Source organism: Glycine max, chromosome 19 (genome assembly GCF_000004515.6).
Source record: "Glycine max cultivar Williams 82 chromosome 19, Glycine_max_v4.0, whole genome shotgun sequence".
NCBI classification, from domain to species: Eukaryota; Viridiplantae; Streptophyta; class Magnoliopsida; order Fabales; family Fabaceae; genus Glycine; species Glycine max.
This window is the reverse complement of record NC_038255.2, coordinates 6,489,943-6,514,170: the sequence shown is the minus strand read 5'-3', so window position 1 is coordinate 6,514,170 and position 24,228 is coordinate 6,489,943. Positions and strand designations below refer to the sequence as shown.

The following is a 24,228-nucleotide window of genomic DNA, read 5'->3' as shown; positions in this document are numbered from 1 at the left end:
CTCTTTTTAAAATATAAGTTAAAATGGATTTCTTAAGTAAAAATGAAATGTTCCTATAAAAAAATAAAAAATGAAATTAAGCAATCCATGACAATTTTTTATTTATTTATAAGACAGATCAATTCTTGAATTATAAGACAACACCAAGGGCATTACAAATAAATAGAAGAAAGAATTGTATTGATGATCTATATTTAAAGACATAAAAAAAATATACTAATAATTTATTGTAGAATTGTTTGATTCCATTTTTTTAAAGTTAGACAACCCAAGTTATTTTTTTAAAAAACAATTAGTAAAAAATTAGAAGAAACATATTGTATAAGAAGCAGGATTTTTTTTAAAAAAAAATGTCATTTCTAATAAAATTTTAACAAATAGTAAAAAACATTTTTTAAATAAAAGTAAAAAGTATGTTAAAGAAAATTATACTCAATTAAAACAAATCATTAAACCTTTTCCTAATCGGTTTATATTTTTTTAATTACACTTTATTTATTTAAGCTTTAAATGTCTTTTTAGTCCTTGTAATTTAACATTTTTTTTATTTTATCCTTGATTTTTTTCGCTTTAGTCCTTGCAAAATGCACTTGTTTTCTTTTTCGTCTTTATATCATTTTAGATAACGTTTTTTCACTATTCAAAATACTTTTCTTTACTATTCAAAATACTATTAAAAAGCACTTTAAGGACAAAAACAAAACAAACACATTTTGTAAAGACTAAACAAAAAAAATAATTGTAGGGATGAAAATGAGAAAAATGTTAAATTGCAGGAATAAAAAATATATTTAAATCTTTATTTAATGTTATGTATCAAGTTCCAATAGTTTGTTGTGGTGGTTTACTCTAATAGTTGTCTATTTTGTTGATAGTTAATTGTGAGTGTACAAATATATATATATATATATATATATATATATATATATATATATATATATATATATATATATATATATATATATAGAAGAATAATATACTCTATATTATCTATAAAATTATCTATAACTTGAATTTAAATTGTAACAACTTGTAATTAATTGTTTTTCATATCAATAGTCTAACACGCTCCTACAAGATGGTGGTGATGAAGATAATGTCAATCTTATTCATCAGAAATTTATGACACAAAAATGTAAGATCTTTGGTGAGAAGGTTTGCACGTCGACCAAAGCCAACAAACATAAACTTAACCATTAAGCAGAAGTTATAACACAAGGCTTAACATCTTAAAAGAAGCAAACACACTTAACCACCATAAGACAAAAGCTAACACACTTAACCAATATAAGGTAGAAGCAAATATGCTTAACCACCATAAGACAAAAGTAAAAAGACTTAACCACCTAATAAGGCAGAAGTAAGAAAAAGACTTAACCACCTAAAAGGAAGAAGTAAAAGGGCTTAACCACATAAAAAAACAAACAAAAAAAGCTTAACCACCAAAAGACAGAAACAAAAAGGTTTAACCACCTAAAAAATAGAAACAAAAAGGCTTAACCACCTAAAAAGTAAAAGCAAAATGGCTTAACTATTAAAAAGGCAAAAACAAAAGGGATTAACCACATAAAAAGACAAAAACAAAAAACAGTTTAACCACCTAAAAAGCATAAGTACCTAAAAAAACATAAACAAGAAAAATGCTTAACCACCTAAAAGGCAGAAGAAAAATGGCTTAACCACCTAAAAAGATATATAGAAGAAAAAAAAATCTTAACCATTAGGATTGACTTTGGATGGAGGACATGATATGATCCTCGTTACATAGCCAAAAAGTTATGGCTTCAAAGAGATGAGACATTTGTTAATTGGTAGAGGCTAAATTTGATGGGGAGATTGGAAGCAATGATTAGTGATCATGAAGGGGAAAAATAATGATTGATTTGGCTGTTATACTCGTGACTCTATGATACCATATTGAAAGATGAAATAATTAGAATTTTATTCATATTTAATTGAGTTATAACTTGAATATAAATTCTAATAACTTGCAACTAATTATTCTATCATATCAATAGTCTAACACTGAAAGTATTTAGTTACATTATATGTTTAAAATTAACTTCTTAATTTCTCCTAAACCACCTTAACAAAGGATATATTAATAAAATGATGTCTCACAAAATCTTAATTATAGTGTCAACCCATGGTGTTCTAGCATTTTTTGAAGCTTCTTTAACACACTACTACAAAATATGCAATCAACGTCATCAATTTAACATCGGTTACAAGAAAAACGATGTTAAATTATTCACAATGGCATTTCCATAAATAAATGGAACTTCTTAACATTGGTTTTCGAAAAACCGATGTTACTAAAAGAAATATAAAATCGGTTTTTTGAAAACCGATGCTACTAGTACAATGTTAACATCGGTTTTCAAAAAATGATGTTGTTAGTAATTAGTTAACATTGATTTTTGAAAACCCATGTTGACTCTTTTTTAATACCATGGATTCCCACTCACTCGTGTGTGTTAGTGGGTAGTGTGCTTGCTACTATACCAGGATTCCCATTCCTCTATTCTTAACTCAATAACGTCGTTGTCGTTAATGGTGAAACATCTGTGTCCATCGCAAAACCCTAGAGCAAAGAATCTGGGCGAGGTGGATCATCGACTGAAGGCGTTTCTCTCCTTCTCAGAAGTGGGTTCTCTATCCCTTGATCTCTCCATCACGAGGCTCCTCCAATCGGTCCCCTCAAACGGTGATTCCGATCTCATCAATTGTGCCCTAAAAATGGCCTCTCTCTTCTTCGACATTGCCAGACACTCCTCCCGCAAACGCGCTTCCAACCACAATTCCCTCTCCTGGCCCCTCCCTCCCGACCTCACCATCAAGGTCACTCTCACTTTCCTTTTTCATTTCCTTCACCTCTAATTTTTTAATGCCACCTTATTATACCTATTTGTTTTTATTTTAATTTCAATGTAATAATAATAATAATAATCATGCTATGCTATGCTTCAAATGTTGCTAAAAAAGAGTAATGTTTTTCCTTTGTTTCCCCTTATTGTATATTTGTGCTTTTGCGTTTTGTGTTGGTGACCTAATTAATTAAGTTAGTGGTTGTGTTGTTTCAACGATGTTGATTTTTTTGTTAATTTTCCCCTTTTTCTAGGAAAGCCTTTTCTATATATTATGGAAATGGTTTTTATTGAATATAATTGGATTCTAGTTTTCTAAGTATCTAAATACAAAGATGCCCTACATAGATGAAGTGCTTGTGGACGAACATGCAGAGCACGAGTCTATGGTTGCATTTTTTTGCACGAAAAGATTGAAATTTCCATTGATTATTATGGGGAACTACTGTAGGTTTTAAATGTGCTTCTGCGTGGAAGTGATAAGTAAGCTCTCTCTAGCTACTAATTTTGATCTCGTTGTACAAGTGTTCTTGATGCTTGATACTCAAAGCCTATGCTATGCTTCGACTGCTTGTTCACTATTTAGCAAAAGTGCTAAAGATCATATGTGCTATGCAAATCTTGATTAGACAACACGGGTTCCGAAGGTTAACAATGCAGTTATTGCCATGATGATTCAACAAGTTAAAAAGCCACTAAGGTATGAAATGTCCTTTTTGTGCTATGTTTTTTTGTTCATGAGCAAACTTTGATCAACTGCACACCTGGTGGTTTTGGTGTATAGTTTTTTACAGTACAAAATGAATCACCTATTGTACTTGAGCTGACCAAAGTGTGTGTGTGAAAGGGGTGGGGGGTGCTTACATTTCATCATTGATTGTCTTTATCTGGTCCTATTAGAATTTGTGGAACTAGTTTTATCATTTGAATTGTATATTACCATGTAAACTTTGTTAGACTAATGATGAGCATATATTAGGATTTGGAGATCTTGGTTGCCAAGTAAAATATAGTGTTAGTCTCTTAAATCTGCACACAAAGACAATTACAGTAACATAATTTTTCTAAAATTTTGTTAGGGAATAGGAATTCCTATTGGGAAACTTTCTCTCTATACAACTTTAGGAGGTGTTCGCTCTTCATCTATTAGAACTACTAAATCTTGTTTTATCTATTCCTTTTCCCTTCCCTTCCTTTCCTTCCCTCGTAGTTTATCAAATAATAAATTGCTATTTGGATCTTCTCTTACTTCAGTGCTTGCCAATAACCATTGATGTTGGCACAAACAATGAGAATTTGTTGAATGATGAGTTTTACATTGGACTTAAACAAAAACGGACAACTGGGCAGGTCTGATTATACTTGGCCCTCACAAACATACTAATTAATGCACATTTTTTTAAAAATAATTTGAGTGTGATGTTTCTATTCCATTAACATGATAATTATTTGTTGTGGTTCACAAATATGTAGAGCTTCTAAAAGAGTTCATGCGCGCAGTTAAGCAGAACTATGGGGAGAAAGTTCTCATACAGGTAATATATCAGATTCAACAATTGCAGTGGCTTTGGTTTGCTTGAAATTATTGTCTTCATAATTTTCGTTATTCCTTTTCAGTTTGAGGATTCCGCTAATCATAATGCATTTGATCTACTGGAAAAATACAACTTATCTCATCTTTTTCTCAATGATGATATACATGTAGCATGCTTTAAAGCTTTTTGACTTGTGCACAATTCCTTATTTGTATTTTAGGTTACTGATTATGCCCTTCTTTTGTTTAATGCAGGGTACACAATCTGTGGTATTAGCAGGATTGCTTGCATCCCTAAAATTAGTTGGGGGGACCTTAGCTGACCATACGTTTTTATTCCTGGGTGCTAAAGAGATACGAGTCTGAGGGAGATTGGTTTGCATTTGTGTTGGAATTTCCCCTGCGGTTACTTTTTGTTCCATTTTTTCTTCGTTCAAATATATTCAAGGGAAATCCGGTTTACCGGAAAGTGCACCGGATCGTCAAGTATTTAAAAATTAAAATGGATGAATCCGAGTATCGAACACAGGAAACTAATGTTAACCTGAATTAAGTTCAGAATCGAAGCATTGTTGAGAGAACATGTAAGAGTGATAATTTCAAACAGAATTTAAACTAAACTATTATGCTAAAAATTATAAAATGCAAGGTAAATAAAATGACAGCAGTAGGTAGAAATGTTGTGTCTTTATAACAAATAAGTTGATGCATAGAAATATATTTCTCTAATCAATCGTGCTCTTGTGTTCTATGTTGTACCCTAAATTACTAAACCTTCGATCCCTCGTCAGGCCGAATTAATCCAAGCTTCATCCGCAGATCCCTCATGTAAGACAAGGCTCGATTTAGACAGCCCTCTTAGGTTTAGACTAACTTTAACTGAGTTTCATCCGCAAATCCCTCTTGTAAGACTAGACTCAGCTCAAGTAGCTTACGAAAGTTTAGCCTAATTTAGCCTAAGCTTCACCCGCAGATCCCTCATGTAAGACTAGGCCTAAACTAAACAACATTATTGTAACAACATAATTAAAACCAAAACTTAACCCGCAAATCCCTCATGTAAGACTAAGCTTCGAACCTGCTTCAATCAAGTTCTAAGGCAACAGTACATTTCCCAATGCTAAAGTCACCTAACTGTACACACAAATGGGTGATCAGACCAAAAGCATACAAGCATTAAGCATTGAATGAAGCATTGAACACAGAAAACACAATCAATTAGATATTAGGTATTTACATCAGTTGTTCATTAGAAATCCCCAACTAGGGTGTTTAGCTAGCCATTATAGAAAAAAACCTAACCATAATAAGCTTACAAAACCTAGGTATCTCTGCAAAAGATGCTCCTCTTTGCTGCTTCTAGGGTTCTTATCCCGAAATAGGCACTATGGCTGCTGTGGAATCTGTGCCAATCATCTGCCTACCCTAATTCTGCATAAAACAGGCTTTAAATAGGCTCTGAAATCGTGACGCTGCACTTAGCGCCACCCTCGCGCTTAGCGCAAGTAAGTGAAATTGGGCTTAGCGCTAGTAGGAATCTGTGTGGATGTAGGAGGAATCACCGGGATCTCTATGGAGGAAGATGGAGGAAGTGCAGAAGAAGAAGGACCTCCTGTCTCTGGTGCTGAAGTGGAAGGGGCCTCAGATCTCTTCCTTCTGGCCTTCCTGGGTCCTCTAAAAGTTATTGTTGGATCATCAAGATTCCAATAGTTCTTCTTAATGTATGCCAAATTAATGGCAGGACTCAGGCTCTCCAAGGATCTCGAGTCAGACTGAACTCCCCTAGCCTTACATAAAGTTGTAATCAAGGTCGGAAATCCAAGTCTAGATGTGTCATGTTGAGCAATGAGGGAGATCTGGTGGGAGATGAGGTACCCCACATTCATATCCATCTTCATAATAATGCCATAGATGAGTCTGGCCCTGTCAAGAGTGACATCAGAAGTGTGGGAGGTGGGAATCGAGTTCAAGAAGGAAAGAACGCTCCATGTCTGAGCTAGGGTGGTCATGTTCTTCCTCAATATCTTCAAAGGATAACCATCAGCATTAAGCTCGAATCCCCTCCTTGGGATACAAAGCTTAGCAGCTAACTCCTGAGGATCAGGCCTTAGGAGTGAAAATCTAGAATAAGCACAGAGTGATTCCCCCTCTTCCATAATAACAAGGGTCTTCAAGAAAGTGTTAAGAGTGTCTTCATCAAACTTAATCAAATGACCTTTCACCCTCACCTACTTAGGTGATTTATCCTCGGGGTCATAGAGGTTGGCGTAGAATTCCTTCACAATGGCAACATTGATGTTGTTGTCAATGAAATCAGTCAACTCCTCATCCCAGTGACGTCTCTCAAGTTCCTCCTTGAACTCATCAAACTCTGTATAGTAGACCACCACATTCCTCTCTGGCAAAAGCTTCCTAGGCGCAATAACATTTGTGTATCTTTTCCCAAGCCTCTCGGGAAGTGAATCTGGATCTATCAAATCTGACTTGGGTAGGTGTAGAGGGTGCCTTTCTTTTCCTAGAAGCCATTTGCAAAATATAAGACAAAACACACAAGATTAGCATAGGTTTATTCTCAAGAAAATAGAAAAATTAAACTAAAAACAGATCTGGGCGCTTAGCGCAGCATGCTGAGCTTAGCGCGCCGAGCTCGAAGACACAAAAAACATTTTTTTCTACAGAATAGGCTTAGCGCACAGGGGCGCTTAGCCTAAGTCTACAATTTTAGAAACAGAAGAGGACTGGAGCTTAGCGCAGCATATTGGCGCTTAGCTCAGCCTCAACATAAAGACATTGAGGCTTAGCACACAGGCGCGCTCTGAACTACTCTAGTACCTCAGTATACCATTGACGCTTGGCGCACAAGCGCGCTTAGCATCTGCATTCAACAGCCAAAATGAATGCGCTTATCGCGACATGGTCCGCTTAGTGCGATCATAAAAAATCTGAAAAATTTTAACAGTTGCGATGAACAGGCTAAGCGCTGCAGGCGCGCTTAGCGCTTTCATCGCGAATCCCAGAAACACATGTAGGGTTTTCACCCCTTTTTAACCACATTGCCCCTAATGGGCTTCTAAACTACCTAAAGTCCTAAAATACCTAACCCTAAAACTAGGTAACCTAACCTACAACAATACTAGCTAAGGAAACATAAATCCTCTATCCTAAGGTGTGAAGCATGAAATACAAAGCAAAAGGAAATCCGAAAAACTTACGTGGATGTATAATGTAGAGTATGAGGAAGCAAAGGATGCAGAGGAGCAGTAAGCACATAGTAGAAACAAAAGAATGCTCAAGGATGAGTGGTTGCAGAGGTTTGGGTGCAAAGGTAGCAACCTAAATGCCTCTACCTCTACTTTTTAAAAAAACTGAAATTCGTATGGCGCGCTTAGAGCTTAGCTGTGCTTAGTGTGCCAATGTGACGATTGAGTTTAAAACACTAGCGCTTAGCCTAGCCTCGCGCTAAGCCCAACTTGAAGTTGTAAAATCCAGTAAGCATTTGGGGCTTAGTGTGACAACGGCGCTTAGTGCTTTCTGCTACACCAAAAATCTTTCTGCAATATGCGCTTAGCCTAAGATGCGAGGCTTAGCGTACATCAAGCTTCAACTTACAGTGAATGATTCAGGCTTAGCACCACTACCTGTGCTAAGTGCACTTCCAATGACTTCAAAACAGAATGATGTTGGCGCTTAGCACATCCTTTCCCGCTAAGCTCAGCTTGAAAGCTCAACTTACAGAATGAATCTGGGGCTTAGCGCACGATGGTACGCTTAGCACAACTATAATAAATTTTCACAGAGAGGAAGTGGCGCTTAGCGCATCATCCACGGTAAGCCCATTGCTTAAGGTGCAACTTATAGTGAAGATGTTGGGCTTAGCGCAGCGATATGCGCTTAGCTTAACCATTCAGCCAATCAATCAGGGGTCTTTGCGCTTAGCGAGAGCAAGCTTGGCTTAGCGCATGAAGAGATGGTGCTTAGCGCAAGGTTTGCGCTTAGCGGATAAGCAATCAGAAAATTTTTCTAAGTCATTTTCTGCTTATCTCTTCACACATAATTTAAAAACCCTTTTTGTTCATTACTAAACAAGCTGAAATCAATCACAATCACAAGCAAGATGTCCTAACTACATGCAAGAAATAAAAAAATGGAGATAGAGAAGGGAAAGAAAAGTTGGGTTTCCTCCCAGTAAGCGCTTCTTTAACGTCACTAGCTTGACGCATCATCCTGTTATCCAGGATCCAAGCATAGAACAATGTTCAATCTTTCTATCTCTCCACCATGATATGGCTTTAACCTTTGCCCATTAACTACCCATGTCCTATTAGGGTCTTTAGATTAAGGATCACAAAGCTCCACTGCTCCGTATAGTCTGACCTTTTTGATGGTAAATGGTCCGGACCATTTAGATTTAAGCTTCCCTGGAAATAATTTAAGTCTTGAATTGAATAGTAACACTTGTTGTCCTGGTTGGAGGTCCTTCTTGAGCAACTTTTTGTCATGATACTTTTTTACCTTGTCTTTATACAGCTTTGAGGATTCATAAGTAGTCAATCTCATTTCTTCCAATTCCAAGAGTTGCAGTCTCCTTTGTTCTCTGGATGTGGTTTCATCAAAATTCAAAAACTTCAATGCCCAGTGTGCTTTATATTCCATCTCCACTGGTAGATGACAAGACTTGCCATACACCATTTGAAATGAAGATAAGCCTATTGGAGTCTTGAATGTTGTTTTGTATGCCCATAAAGCGTCATCTAATTTGATAGACCAGTCTTTTATAGTAGAAGCGACAGTCTTCTCCAAAATCTTTTTCAATTCCCTGTTTGACACTTCTGCTTGCCCATTTGTTTGGGGGTGATAAGGAGATGTTACCTTGTGTCTCACATTGTATTGTTTCAAGACCTTCTGTAACTAATTATTGCAAAAGTGTGTGTACCTCCATCACTAATCAAAATTCTAGGCACCCTAAATCTTGAGAAAATGTTCTTTTTCACCACAGTCTTGGCATCATTATACGGGGTAGCCACTGCTTCAACCCATTTGGAGACATAGTCAACAACTACTAGTATATATTCATTACCACAAGATGAAGGGAAAGGACCTACAAAGTCAATCCCCCAACAATTAAATACCTCAACCTCCACAATATTCTATAAAGGCATCTCGTTTCTTCTTGCTATACCACCTATCCTTTGACATTGATCACAGTGCAGCACATGGTGATGAGCATCTTTAAACAGTGTGGGCCAAAAGAATCCAGATTGCAAAACCTTGGTTGCTGTTTTGTCTCCACCATAATGGCCGCCACATGGAGAATTGTGGCAATGCCATAAAATACTCTTGGCCTCTTCTTGCATCACAAATCTTCTTAGGAGATTATCAGTTCCTATTTTGAACAGATATGGATCATCCCAGATATAGAATCGGGCATCATGCAAAAATTACTTTCTTTGCTGCCAATTTAAGTCCTTTGGGATGATTCCTGCAACTTTAAAGTTGGCCATATCAGCAAACTAGGGTCTTTCACTTACTAAAAATAATGATTCATCAGGAAATTGATCTCTAACTTTAGCTTCTTTTGCTGTAACTTCCTCATTCACCAATCTTGACAAATGATCAGCTACAACATTCCCCGATCCTTTTTTATCCCGAATCACCAAATCAGATTCCTGTAACAACAAGATCTTTCTTATCAATCTTGGTTTGGAATCAGCCTTGTTGCGTAAGTACTTAATAGCTGCATGATCAGTGTAGATGATAACTCTTGATCCTACCAAATAAGATCTGAACTTTTCAAGTGCGTAGACAATTGCCAGCATTTCTTTTTCTGCGATAGCATAGTTCACCTATGCGTCATTTAGAACCTTGTTGGCATAGTAAATGGTATGAAAATTTTTTCTGTTCCTTTGTCCAAGCACAACACCTACAGCGTAATCACTTGCATCGCACATTAGCTCAAATTCTTGCCCCCAATCTGGTGTTGTAATTACTGGTGCAGACACTAATTTTGTTTTCAGCTCATTAAATGCTTTCATACATTCTTCATCAAACACAAAAGTAACATCTTTATTCAACAAATTGCTTAGCGGTTTAGCTACTTTGGAGAAATCTTTGATGAATCTCCTGTAGAACCCCGCATGTCCTAGGAAACTTCTTATCCCCTTGACATTCATGGGGGAGGTAGTTTCTCGATTACATCAATCTTTGCCTTATCCACCTCTATCCCTCTTACTGAAATCTTATGCCCTAGCACTATTCCTTCTTGAACCATAAAACGAAATTTCTCCCAATTGAGAACTAGATTGGACTCTTCACATCACTGTAGCACTCTTTCAAGATTTGATAAGCAGCCTTCAAAAGATGGCGCAAAAATAGAGAAATCGTCCATGAAAACTTCAATGCATTTTTCCACCATGTCAGAAAAAATAGCCATCATACACCTATGAAAAGTACCTGGAGCATTACACAAGCCAAAGAGCATACGCCTATATGCGAATACACCAAAGGGGCAAGTGAAAGCAGTTTTCTCCTGATCCTTGGGATCTACAGTGATATGATTATATCCAGAATACCCATCTAGAAAACAATAATACGACTGTCCTGCAAGTCTTTCAAGCATCTGGTCCATGAAAGGAAGAGGATAATGATCCTTCCGAGTGGCATCGTTCAGTTTCTGATAATCAATACACATTCTCCACCCACTGACAGTCCTTGTGGATATTAACTCATCTTTATCATTTTTTATGAGTGTCATAACTCCTTTCTTGGGTACAACCTGCACAAGGCTAACCCAAGCACTATCTGAAATGGGATAAATAAGGCCTACTTCCAGCAACTTGAGTACCTCCTTGCGAACCTCTTCCTTCATGATTGGGTTCAATCTTCTTTGAGGCTGTCTTACTGGCTTGTAATAAGCTGTTGTGCAGGTTGTACCCAATCATGAAGGAAGAGGTTCGCAAGGAGGTACTCAAGTTGGCAAGGAGGTACCCAAGCTACCGGTTCAATCTGCACTAACTGATTTTCTTCAGTTTTCTTCAACAAGCTGCTGATAATCACAGGTTTTGAATTTTTGCCCTCCAAAAATACATACTTCAAATGTGCAGGTAAGGTTTTCAATTCTACTTTTGGTTTTTCTATTTGCTCACTGTTCTTCAATTCTTCAAATGCATAATGTCCCTCAGAGTTTTCTCCTGCACCATCTAACTCTTTAAGGCAAGTCTTCACTTCATGCTCTTCTTCTTTAGTCAGACACTCCATTTGATTAATCAATGCTTTTTACAAAGGAGAGTGTAGCGCCATGGCTGTGGCAACTTTATCAATTTCCTGTTCTATTTTGTCCATACCAAAACAGGATTTCAAACCATTTGGATGCTTCATGGCTTCAAATAAGTTAAATGAAACTTTCTGATCCTCTACACTTAATTCCAATTTACCATTTCCTATATCAACTATGCAGTTGGTTATGGACATGAAAGGACGACCCAAAATTATGGGAATGTCATTATCTTCCTCTATATCCATAACTACAAAATCTACTGGGAATGAAAGGTGTTTCACCTTCACCAAAACATCTTCAATCACTCCAAACGGTCTTGTGATGGAGCGATCTGCCAACTGAAGGGTCATGCGTGTAGGCATTATCTCAAGCTCTCCAAGTCGTCGGCACATGGAGAGAGGCATTAAGTTGATACTAGCTCCCAAATCTATGAGAGCTTTTCCTACAACAACCTCACCAATGGAACACAGTATCGTGACAACTCCAAGATCTTTGTGCTTAGGTGGAAGAATACGTTGAATCACAACACTACAATTGCCTTCTACCAAAATTCTGTCACTGTGGATGTATCGGTTCTTCTTTTTCAGCATATCTTTTAAAAAAATTGGCATAGAGGGGCATTTGTTGAAGTGCTTATCCAAAGGGTAAAGTAATTTCCAGTTTCTTGAAGATATCAAGAAATCTGGCCAAATGTCTTTCTTTCTCTTTCCGGGAAGGTACCAAAGGATAAGGTACTTCCTTGCCTTCATTTGGAGTAGTATCCTTTTTCTTGTCAGTGTTTGCCTCACTCTTGCCTTTCCTTATCTCATCATCAACAACTTTCTCTTTTTGTTTTTCATTTTTCAACTTTTTTTTCTTTTTCTTTTTCTTCTTTTATTCTTTCTCTTTTATTGGTGTCTCTTCTTCCTTATCATCTTCAGTCTCCTCATTAATCTCTTCAAGTTCTACAAAATCAGAAACAGGTTCAAGGGCTGGCTTAAGTGCCAGCTGTTGTTTATGTTCCTCCATCTTCTTTCTAGCTTCACTATCATCTCCTTGGATTGTCATTCTACTTCTAGTCATCACAGCTTTACATTCCTTCTTGGGATTTTTCTCTGTATTAGCTGTAAAACTACTTGATGATCTATCCGCCAATTGCTTTGCAAGTTGTCCCACTTGGACCTCAAGATTCTTTATGGTGGACTCTGTGCTCTTCTTATTGGAAGTAGAAACCTGCATAAACTGAGCTAGAGGCTCTTCCAGCTTCGTCGTGCGATCATATAGATTAGGCCCTTGCTATTGTGGCCTTGTGGATGATCCACCTTAATCTCCATTGAACTGATTTCCAGGGTGGTTCCTCCATTGTCCCTATTGTTGATTATATTGCTGGCCATCTGGGAATCCAGAAAATTCTCCTGCATTAAAATTGTTTATGGGCTGATTTCCCATGTAATTGACTTCACGAGTGAGGTGTTCTTCAATAGGAATACAACATCCAGATTCATGAGCTCCCCCACAGATGGTACATCTTGCAACCAGTAAAACAAAAGCATGTGAAGTATGTGCAGAATGAATTTGAGTTGGAAACTTACTTAGTGTTTCAGTTGCTTAGACAACAATTTGTTTTGTGCCAAAAGTGCATCTTGAAAGGTTAACTCCAAAAAACTCTGTTTGGTAGGAATATGAGCTCTATCTCTCAAAATAGCGATGTCGCTTGCAGCCATATTTTCAATGAGATCCATGGCTTCTTCAGGGGTCTTCAATTTGATTTTCCCACATGCAGAAGCATCTAATAGTTGTTTGGACCGTGGTCTTAACCCATCTATAAAAATATTGAACTGTATCGATTCTGAGAATCCATGAGTGGGAGTATTTCTCAATAAACCACGGAATTTTTCCAAGGCTTCACTCAAAGATTCATCGAAAAATTGGTGAAAAGAAGATATGGCTGCTTTGCCTTTTGCGGTCTTAGACTTAGGAAAATATTTCTTCAGAAATTTCTCCACAACTTCATTCCATGTCTTAAGACTATTACCTTTGAGTGAATGAAGCCACCTCTTGGCTTCTCCTGATAAAGAAAATGAAAACAAGCTCAGTCGGATTGCATCTTCAGGCACTCCAGCCAACCTAATAGTATTGTATATTTCTATGTAAGTGGCTAAATATGCATATGGGTCTTCATTTGGTAATCCATGAAACAAATTATTCTGAATCAACTGAATCAATGATGGTGGATAAGTAATGGTTTGTGCTTGAACTTCTGGTTGTGCAATGCTGGTGAAAAATTGTGGCACATTAGAACGTGAATAATCTTCCAGAGTAACTCTTCTTGGCTCTTAAGCCATGATGTAGTATTCAATAGGATCTAAATGAGAATATTCTGCAATAGGAAAACTAGAAGATGCCTCAGAAGATTGAGTTTCTTCCTCTGGAATTGCTGCTGCCTCTAAGTCCTGCAAAAAATTTCTAATTCTCTCTTGATTACACCTTCTACAAGTGGCGTTAATCTCCAAATCAATGGGAATCAAATCACCTGGAGAAGATCTTCTTTGCATATAAGAACAGTACAACAATTATCCAGTTCAAACGAACAATGAATGTACTAAAACTACTATGTTAGTCAAAAGAATCAAAAAATTTGAAAAAGTAAAATTAAAGCAATGTTGCAAACTAAACTAAACTCTACTAACAGTTTAGTTCCCCGGCAACGGCGCCATAAATACTTTTTTGAAATTTCCCCTGCGGTTACTTTTTGTTCCACTTTTTCTTCATTCAAATATATTCAAGGGAAATCCGGTTTATCGGAAAGCGCACCGGATCGTCAAGTGTTTAAATATTAAAACAGATGAATCCGAGTATCGAACACAGGGAACTAATGTTAACTTGAATTAAGTTCAGAATCGAAGCATTGTTGAGAGAACATGTAAGAGTGATAATTTCAAACAGAATTTAAACTAAACTATTATGCTAAAAACTATAAAATGCAAGGTAAATAAAATGACAGCAGTGGGTAGAAATGTTGGGTCTTTATAACAAATAAGTTGATGCATAGAAATATATTTCTATAATCAATCATGCTCTTGTGTTCTATGTTATACCCTAAATTACTAAACCTTCAATCCCTCGTTAGGCCGAATTAATCCAAGCTTCATTCGCAGATCCCTCATGTAAGACTAGGCTCGATTTAGACAGCCCTCTTAGGTTTAGACTAACTTAAACTGAGTTTCATCTGCAAATCCCTCATGTAAGACTAGACTCAGCTCAAGTAGCTTACGAAAGTTTAGCCTAAGCTTCGTCCACAGATCCCTCATGTAAGACTAGGCCTAAACTAAACAACATTATTGTAACAATATAATTAAAACCAAAACTTAACCCGCAAATCCCTCATGTAAGACTAAGTTTCGATCCTGCTTCAATCAAGTTCTAAGGCAACAGTACATTTCCCAATGCTAAAGTCACCTAATTGTGCACACAAATGGGTGATCAGACCAAAAGCATACAAACATTAAGCATTGAATGAAGCATTGAACACAGAAAACACAATCAATTAGATATTAGGTATTTACATCAGTTGTTCATTAGAAATCCCTAACTAGGGTGTTTAGCCAGCCATTATAGAAGAAACCCTAACCATAATTAGCTTACAAAACCTAGGTATCTCTATAAAAGCTGCTCCTCTTTGCTGCTTCTAGGGCTCTCTTGCCGAAATAGGCACTGTGACTACTGTGGAATCTGTGCCAATCATCTTCCTACCCTAGTTCTGCACAAAACAGGCTTTAAATAGGTTTTGAAATTGCGACGTTGCGCTTAGCGCCACCCTCACGCTTAGCGCGAGTAAGTTAAATTGGGCTTAGCGCCAATCTCGCGCTTAGCCTGGCTGAAGGCACCTGCTGCGCTTAGCGCACTGATCTCGCACTTAGCACGCGACCTTGATATTGATGCCCTGCCAAATTCTTTTGTCACGCTAAGTGCGCTAAAGCTACGCTTAGCGGTGGATGCATGCTTAGCCCAACTACTGAACTAAGCTCAACTGTCACTTTTGGCACTTCATGACTTAGCCTCTTTTTCACCTGAAATTGCACATATTTCATCATTAAATCCAATGGACATGCTCTAGAGACAGCGTTTACCATAAAACAAAATTTATTTGCAAAAATCACTATAAAATAACCATAAATTGGGGAATTATACAAGTTTTGGAAAATGATTTCTATACAAAATTCCGTCGTATAAAGCGACTAACAATTTTCCATTAAGTCTACATGTGTTATTACCTTAATCTTTATTATGCTTTAGTACCTTCTCTGTAGGCCTATATTCATTTTTCCTTTTAGTAATACATGATTTATGAGAATTCATGAATATACATATGAAATGAAATTATATTTGTTTTTCTTTGGGAGGAATTTTCTTAATTTATATATTTTGGTTGTTGAAGGTTGGAACTGGTATAGTTGAGCTGATAGCTCTTCAGATTTCAAAGCAGGTATAACTTGTTATTTGTATGTTTCTTTATTTGATAACATTCTATTTATGAAGATCTAATTACTATTTCATTGACCAAACTAAAGCTCAGTGGAAAAGACCCACAAGAAGATTTGGCTTATGGACTCAAAGTTAAAAATGTAGGGGATTCCTAGAAAATAAGAGAATATAAAAAATGAACAAAATATAAAAATTTGCAAAAACGACATCGATTCTTTTAAAACTGATGTTGTAAGTATCATATAACATTGATTTTTCCAGAACCAATGTTATCTTTTGCTTCTTTTCTACTATATCACATCAGTTTTTGGGAGAGCCGATGTTGTATAGTGGCTTTCAACATCAGTGTTTATAACCGATGTTAAAAATGATTTACTTTTAACAATGGTAATTTCAACATCGCTTCAAAACAAATGTTGAATGTGCAAAATAACCAATGCTAAATGCCAATTTTCTAGTAGTGATATTTCTAATTAGGGATTGTAGAGAAAATATTAGTTTGGCAAAAACAAATTTAGTCCTTTCTCTAACTTTTCTTTGAATATAAAATATAACCTCAGACACATCCAAGTGCATGTTTTAGAAGACCACGAATATGTTAAAATATATTTTTTGTTTTCATAAATATAAAAATATTTTAAGTTTGTTATTTTTTGGTCCTAACGTACGCAAACCTATGTGTATGCTGAGTAAATAATATCTGTTTTTCAAACTTTCTTATATTGACTTTCTTATATTCTTATATTGATTATAATTGATGTAGAAAATGTTATTGGATGTGTACCATCTAATGCTTATTGTTTTTTTAGGGGAAGTAATGCTTATTGTTGAACTTATGATAAATTTATTATTAAATAAGTTGAGATTTGAGACTTGCTACACATGTTGATAAGTCAAGGCCATATGTTTTATTCGATAATAAGGTTTTGCTTTGTTAGTGTATAAATTAATAATTAATTGGATTTGTTGTGCATTTTGTAGAGAAAATGTTGACTGGGATTGAAGTAGGATCTTCAAAGATTTATTACTTGAGTGGTGAAGATTGTAAAAAGCACACGTCAAATAGGAAAACAATGACTTATGAACAAGTTTAAAATTACATTATTTAGCTTTCTTTTATATACCATTTGAAATGTCATTTCTGAAAAGGTCATTTGTGCAAAATTTGAATTATGATTGGATGATATTTACCTTGACAATGATTTCTTGTTTATGTTGTGATTGTGGGTAGTTATGTCCCAATAATGATATTGTGTTTTCATGTTATCAATTATTTCTCTTGATTGTAATTTTTATTACTAGAGTGACTTTATTGTTGTTGAATGGAATAATTAGTAAATGATATTATATTTTTAATAAAAATATTAATATTTATAATTATTAAATATTTAAAACTATTATTAAATATTCTCTAACATTAAAATTATTTTTGAATGGTTAAATATTTAAGATTAGTTTTTAATTATTAAATATTTTAAAAAAATAACCAATTTTTCAGTAAATTTTAATATTGAAATTTCATTTTTTAAATGTTGACTTAAAAATAAAAATTTTGCATATGAAGGCATTGAATTCTCCCATCCAATCTAAGAATTTGAAATTTCAAAAATTTGAATTGATTTATCCAAACAAATCATTTATAAATGAAGAAAGTTTAAATAAGTATAATTAAAATCTCTAGCATTTCAAATTTCTTGAAACTTTGAAATTTCTCATCTAAACACAATATAATACTTGTGTGTTGTGAACTTATCAAATTTTAGTTTAACAGTTCACTACTAAAAGAATTATTTTTTACGACACACATTATAAGACGATTTCACTAAGATGGTTATGTGAAACCGTCTTAGAATGTCACACGGTAACAATTTTGTAATTAGAGGGAATAAAAACCACGACGATTTTACGTAAAACCATCGTGTTTTTCATTCCCTCTAATTACAAAATTGTCATCGTGTCACCTTTCAAATCTCTAGCCCACCTGTGCGTGGCCTTCCTCACCTCGATCCTAGTCTCCCTCACCACTCTCAGCCGTCGTTCTTTTTAGGGTTTTTGGTGTTTTTTGTTGTAAGTATGACCAAGTCTTGATATGGTGCTTGGGTGTATTCTAAGTGTTTTTTATGTGTTCCTTTTGCATATTGCTTCTTTGCTTTGAAGGTATGGAATGCACAGAAGGCTGGAGCTTCTGCTGTTCTACTAAGCAAGGGTAAGTATTCTTTTTTATATCTAAGTGATGGTTCTTATATTTTCTATTGTTGGGAAAAACCAAGTCCCACATCGGCTAAAAATAAAGTCAAGTTAGAATATATAAGTGAGGGACAACTCTCACCCCTTGAACTAGCTTTTGGGGCTGAGTTAGGCATAAACTCACATTATGATAATTTTTTCATTGCCTTGCAAAGAAAAATAATTGCTTCAATAAGATTTAGCATGCTTGGCCATACTAATGTTGCATGTTATCAAGTCGTGTCTCCATACTTTCTGTTGGCTTCTTGAAGACTCGTACTTGAAACATATAGTAAGTTCTAGATGTGAAAAGATAGTTCTTTTATTACCTTACTTTTTATTGTTTATGTCTTGTTTTTATCATGCTTCTGAAGTGACTTATCTGCCTGTATGAAGCAACACACTTTACCAAAGAAGTTCATAAAAGGGTTAACAACTACGAGTTTGCAAGGAAGGGCTCAGATTGTTCCTGATCAGTTCATCAATGATGAAATACCAAATGAACTTGTCTTCTTTTTAGATGGGGCTCATAGTCCTGAAAGCATGGAAGCATGCACTAAGTGGTTTTCTCTTGCTATTAAAGATGAAGACCAGATTTTGTTTCATCAAAAACCTGATAATTCTAACTTCTCAAGTAGTGAAGATGCACAATTGTGAAACTATACAGAAGAAATCCACACAGGTAGAAGAATAAGTTGTTGTTGAATATTCAGCAAATATAACCTGAGAAATTAGCAGTAAAGTTGAATGTCTAATTTCTGTTGAATGTCACTACCTGTGAAGAAAACAAATAAGAGTAACTAATATTTTTTAGGTAGTAAGTATTATGGAAAATTGCTTTGTTGAATAGGAATCATAAATATAAGTTCTTGGAAGTGGTTTGCCCTTCCTTGCAGTAACTGATCAGGAACAATCTGAGCCCTTCTTTGCAAACTCGTAGTTGTTAACCCTTTTATGAACTTCTCTGGTAAAGTAATAATTTGTGACCAGGTATGATTTATACATGACAACATTTGTATTGAACTGTTCTTTTTTAGAAAGTTAAGTATATTTTGCTGGTTGTTATCCAGTGTGAGAAGGAGTATCATGTTGGTTGCTTGTGGGACATAGGGCTATGTGAGTTGGAAGTAAGCATTGGGTCTTTAGCAAACATTTTTATGATACTTGCATTTGATTTTAATTTTTCATTATCATATCTTATGACAAGAGCTGCCCAAGGATAAGTGGTTTTGTTGTGATGACTGCAATCGAATATATGCAGCTCTACAGAATTCAGTTTCTGTTGGAGCAGAAATTATACCAGCTTCCTTGTTAGAAATAATAATTAGGAAGCATGAGGACAAGGGATTATGTACCTATGGGTCCATGAATGATATCTAGTGGAGAAAGTCATTATCCCAAACATTAACCATTGCTTTCACGAGCTGCTGCAATTTTTCGAGTGAGTATTCATGGCTTCCAAGCATGTTAATAGTTATACTTGGTTTTTTTATGCGATTGATATTTCATATTTTTTTCACGTTTCATTGGTTCTATCATTTGCACCTAGCTTACCAAAAAACAGTTCAAATTTGTTAAAGTATATAAAGAATAGGTCTATTACAAATGTTGTAATATTAATGATTATTGTACTGTAACTTGCTTTCTTGATGAGAAAATTTTCCTTGTCATATAGAATGTTGTTTACATTGTGTTTTCCTCAGTGCCTTTGTCTTAGCCATGACAAAAAAAAGTAACCCTCCATCTCTTGAAATATGATCCCTTAATTTTTTACATGATAAGAAAGAATTCATGGATTTTGTATATGTTTGGAATCAAATATTTTATGAATTGGTTTGTTTATAAGTGCAACGTTTTGTTTAGCATGTTATAAAATAGGGATTCTTTTTATTTAGAATTTTTTTTAGCTGTTTTAATAGCAATTCACTCAAAATTGGTTGGATTTGAGCGTATTTGATTGGAATTTAGTTTTAATTGTTGGAATTAACATTTTTGTTCTTTAGTTAAGTTGTTTAACCATTCTTAATAGGGTAATATACTAGTTCTATCTTTATCTTTCTTATTCTACCATTTGATTATTGTGTGGTGGCCGTCGGTTATTCAGTGGCATTGAAATTGTCATATGTGTGTGTGTGCGTGTGTGTTATGATGTTATCTACTTCTCATGCTTTGGGAATTGGTTTGGCAGGAATGTTTTGATTTCATAGTTCTATTATTATTATTATCATTAGTTGATATTATTATTATTATTATTATTATTTCAAAATATATAAAATTGACATAACATGTGGTTAGGAATAGAATCCGAGATTCATTGTAAGAAATGCATATAAAATTTTTAATTTTTTTTAAAAAAACACATTCAAAGATTATTTTTTTGGAAAATCGTTTAAAATGTAAAAAATTGTCTTAGAATCTTCAAAATATTTTAATTTTTTTTATAAAAAAACATTTTAAGATGTTTCTCTGAAAAATCATCTTAGAATCCTCAATATATTTTAAAAAAACATTATAAGATGATTTTCGAAAAAAATCATTTTAGATTGTAGACATCCTAAGACGATTTTTTAAAAAACGGTCTTAGAATTCTCAATTTTTTAAGTATTTTTTAAAAAATACATTCTAAGATGATTTTCACTCAAAACCGTTTTAGAATGATAACATTTCTAAGATAATCTTTTAAGAATCGTCATGAAAAGTTTTGACTTTCCACGATGTTGTCTACAAAAACAATTTTTTGGATGTGTGAAATAACCGTTGTCGAAAACATGCTTTCCAATAGTGATTTTCTCTCGAATATTCTTTTTGGTTAAGATTGAACTTATTACATTTTAGTTTAACATTTCCTTTTCGAATATCTTCTTCAACTAAGGTTGAACTAACCAGATCAATTAATAGTTCCTTTCCAAATATCTTTCTTGACTAAGGTTAAACTCACCATATTAGTTAACAATTTTCTCCCGAATAGCATTTTCGACTCAAGTTAAACTTATCAACTTCAAGTTAACAAAAGCCTCGTAAATACTCTCCTTAGTTAAAAAATGATCTTGTCAATTAACCTCTTAGGCTAAATTTGGACTTCTTTGGCAATTTTTTAATTGATATTCCTTCCTGAACATTCTCTTCGACTAAAGAGGAACTTATTCCGCGATTATTCAATCACTCCAAACTCTTCGACTGTCTCTTTTTTTAAAATATAGTTCAACTTATGATACGGCGACCGAGACATAAAAAGCAAATAACAAAAATAAGATTGAGACGATATGGTAGTCAAAGAAGAAATTTCACCATATTGCTATGAATGTTATTGGCCATGTAAAATAGGTTCCACCTAAGGTATATTATTTATTTTTTACAAGTTTCTATTGATATATAATACCATTTAATTGTAGAATGCCTTATAGAGATGTGCCACTTATCTTATTACTCTTTGTTATAATGTCAAGGTCTGTGGCATTCTTTGTTACCTTGGTGTTCGACTTAGATGTAGATGTTTGTATTTCAATTTATTATGAAGATAGATTTTAGTATTTTTAATTCTTTAATAATTTTTGTTTTTCTTTTTCTTAATGTTGAACCTATATGTTCTCAGCAATGCAGTAAATCAAACTTGGATGACACTAAATTTTCCAAATTCCATTCTAACGTGAAACGTGGGGACATAGTTGGTATCACTGGCCACTGGGTTTTCAGGTTGGTGATGCTATAAACTTTCAGCTTACTATCATGATGACCTTCACCACATATTGTCCAAAAAATGTACAATACATGTTTTTCACTTCTCCTTATGCTTGTATTCTGAAAAGGAAACCTTTTACGAGATTGTCCAAGTTACTAAGTATCTAAAGTAGAGCTTAAGTTGAGAACATTCCATATAAGTTAATTTTATTATGCCTTGGACGAACGAAATAACTTATGTAAAAAGTTGTTTTTAATTCGTTAATGAAATACCCGATATAAAAGGTATCAGTTATAACATAATCAATATAAAAAGGGTGTTTTTAAGATCTGTTTTAGATTGGTTGTATGAGAACTAATATTAAAATATCACTTTTAAAATTGGTTAAAGCTGTTGTAAAAAGGACAGACTTTTTATATTTCTTGCATACACATTGGCCTTACGGTCCATGTAAAAAGGATTATTTTAACCGATGTACAAAAATATTTTCTTTAGTTGTGATAGTACATGCAATGAAAGTATATATTATTTTTATATTATCATTCAATCACAAATTAATATATTTGTTAAAACTAAAATTTAAGAATAAAACTAATAAACTAATGGATTGAATAAAAATGTGCAATCAAAACTAATTAATAAATATAATGTAATATACAAACTATAAAGAAAATTATGATAAGATAATGAAAATAAAATTTGTAAGTTAATTTAAACGTTATACGTAACGAATATAATTTCATCAAATAAATTTTTAAGCTAAGACCATAAACAATTTTGTTTAAACTAGTCAAATAAATAAAAGGATAAAATATGTTTGGAATCTCTCTAAAATTTGGAAAGTATTAATTTTATTTTTGTAAAATTTTATGTATTAATTTGATCTTTGTAAAACTAAAACATATTTTTGTTGATTTTCAGTTCTAACTTTTATTAGATGGTAATCTAAGGTAACTAACAACTTACACTTTTAATTTAATTACCAAGGAACTACATAATTTGTGATGGTTAAACCTCCCAAAATAAATTAAACAATTTTTTACGATTCAGAATCCCAAAAAATATTTTTGTCACTTTATGAATAATTTTCCCGTATTTTTTTTACAAGATAAAAGGAGAAAATGAAGTAACAATGGGTTCTAGTATCTCTTGAGCATACTTGGGATGATAGAGAGAAAATAATTAAGTCTATTTGCTATATTAGAAAATCATTTAATAGAGTTATCACTTACAAAGATCAAATTAATAAAAAATATTATGAAAATAAAATTAATATTTTTCAAATTTTAGAAAAAAATCAAACATATTTTACTCTAAATTAAAAGATAACTTCAAACACAACTAATGGTTTGATTGCATGATCTAACGTAAGACATGTTCGTTTTTGATAATTAAAGTAAGGCATATTCTGAAAGTTTGGAACCAAGGTGACTTGCATAAATCAAAGCTTTCCGTTGTTTGAATGGTATTAAAATTACAAAAGCCTCCTGCTAAGCAATATGATTCTCTTTTCCCTTCGGGTATCGACAATTATTTATTCTTTTTGTTTTTCTGTTCACAAAGATCTTTGCTAAAAAAAATTATATATGAACGGTTTAGCTTTAAACTAACCTCACTTATTTTTAATTACACTTTTCTGATGTTGTTGGATTATGCTGATTTAAACTTCTTTGTATTTTTTTCTCTTACAAGATCACATTTCGTGCCTTTTTTAATAAAGAATTCTTGATTTTCCTTTTAAAAAAAAGTATGGTGTATAAAAAAATTGCATGTGCTTAATAAATGTTAGTCATTAATTTAATTTAGAGAAAGATTAAAGTATATTTGAGAATTTTATTATGTCTATTCAAAAGATATATTTACCACGAAACATGTAGCTAGATTTTTACCTCAACCAATAGTTTCAAATTTGAGTCTTACATATCTAATTACATTAAATATTTAAATGAGAATTTTATTGTTTATAATGGTCCTAATTATCCAATTCCAACAAAATTGTCTCTAATAAAAAATGCATATGATTTAGAAGAAGAAAAAAGATATAATGTTAATTATATGAACAATATCTTATTTTTTTTATATAAGATAATCAATTTGAAATGAATAGCATGAATCCATGAAAGATTTTATATGATATTTGGAATTATTTTTAAAGGTTGAGCACTAATAAGTATCAGAGTTGTTA

The 24,228-nt window shown here is 33.8% G+C and overlaps 1 pseudogene; it reads left to right on the top strand.

The window, feature by feature from the left end:
- The first annotated feature begins 2,553 nt into the window (after positions 1-2,553).
- LOC113000404 (NADP-dependent malic enzyme-like) lies at positions 2,554-19,021 on the top strand (annotated as a pseudogene).
- The last annotated feature ends 5,207 nt before the right edge of the window (positions 19,022-24,228 follow it).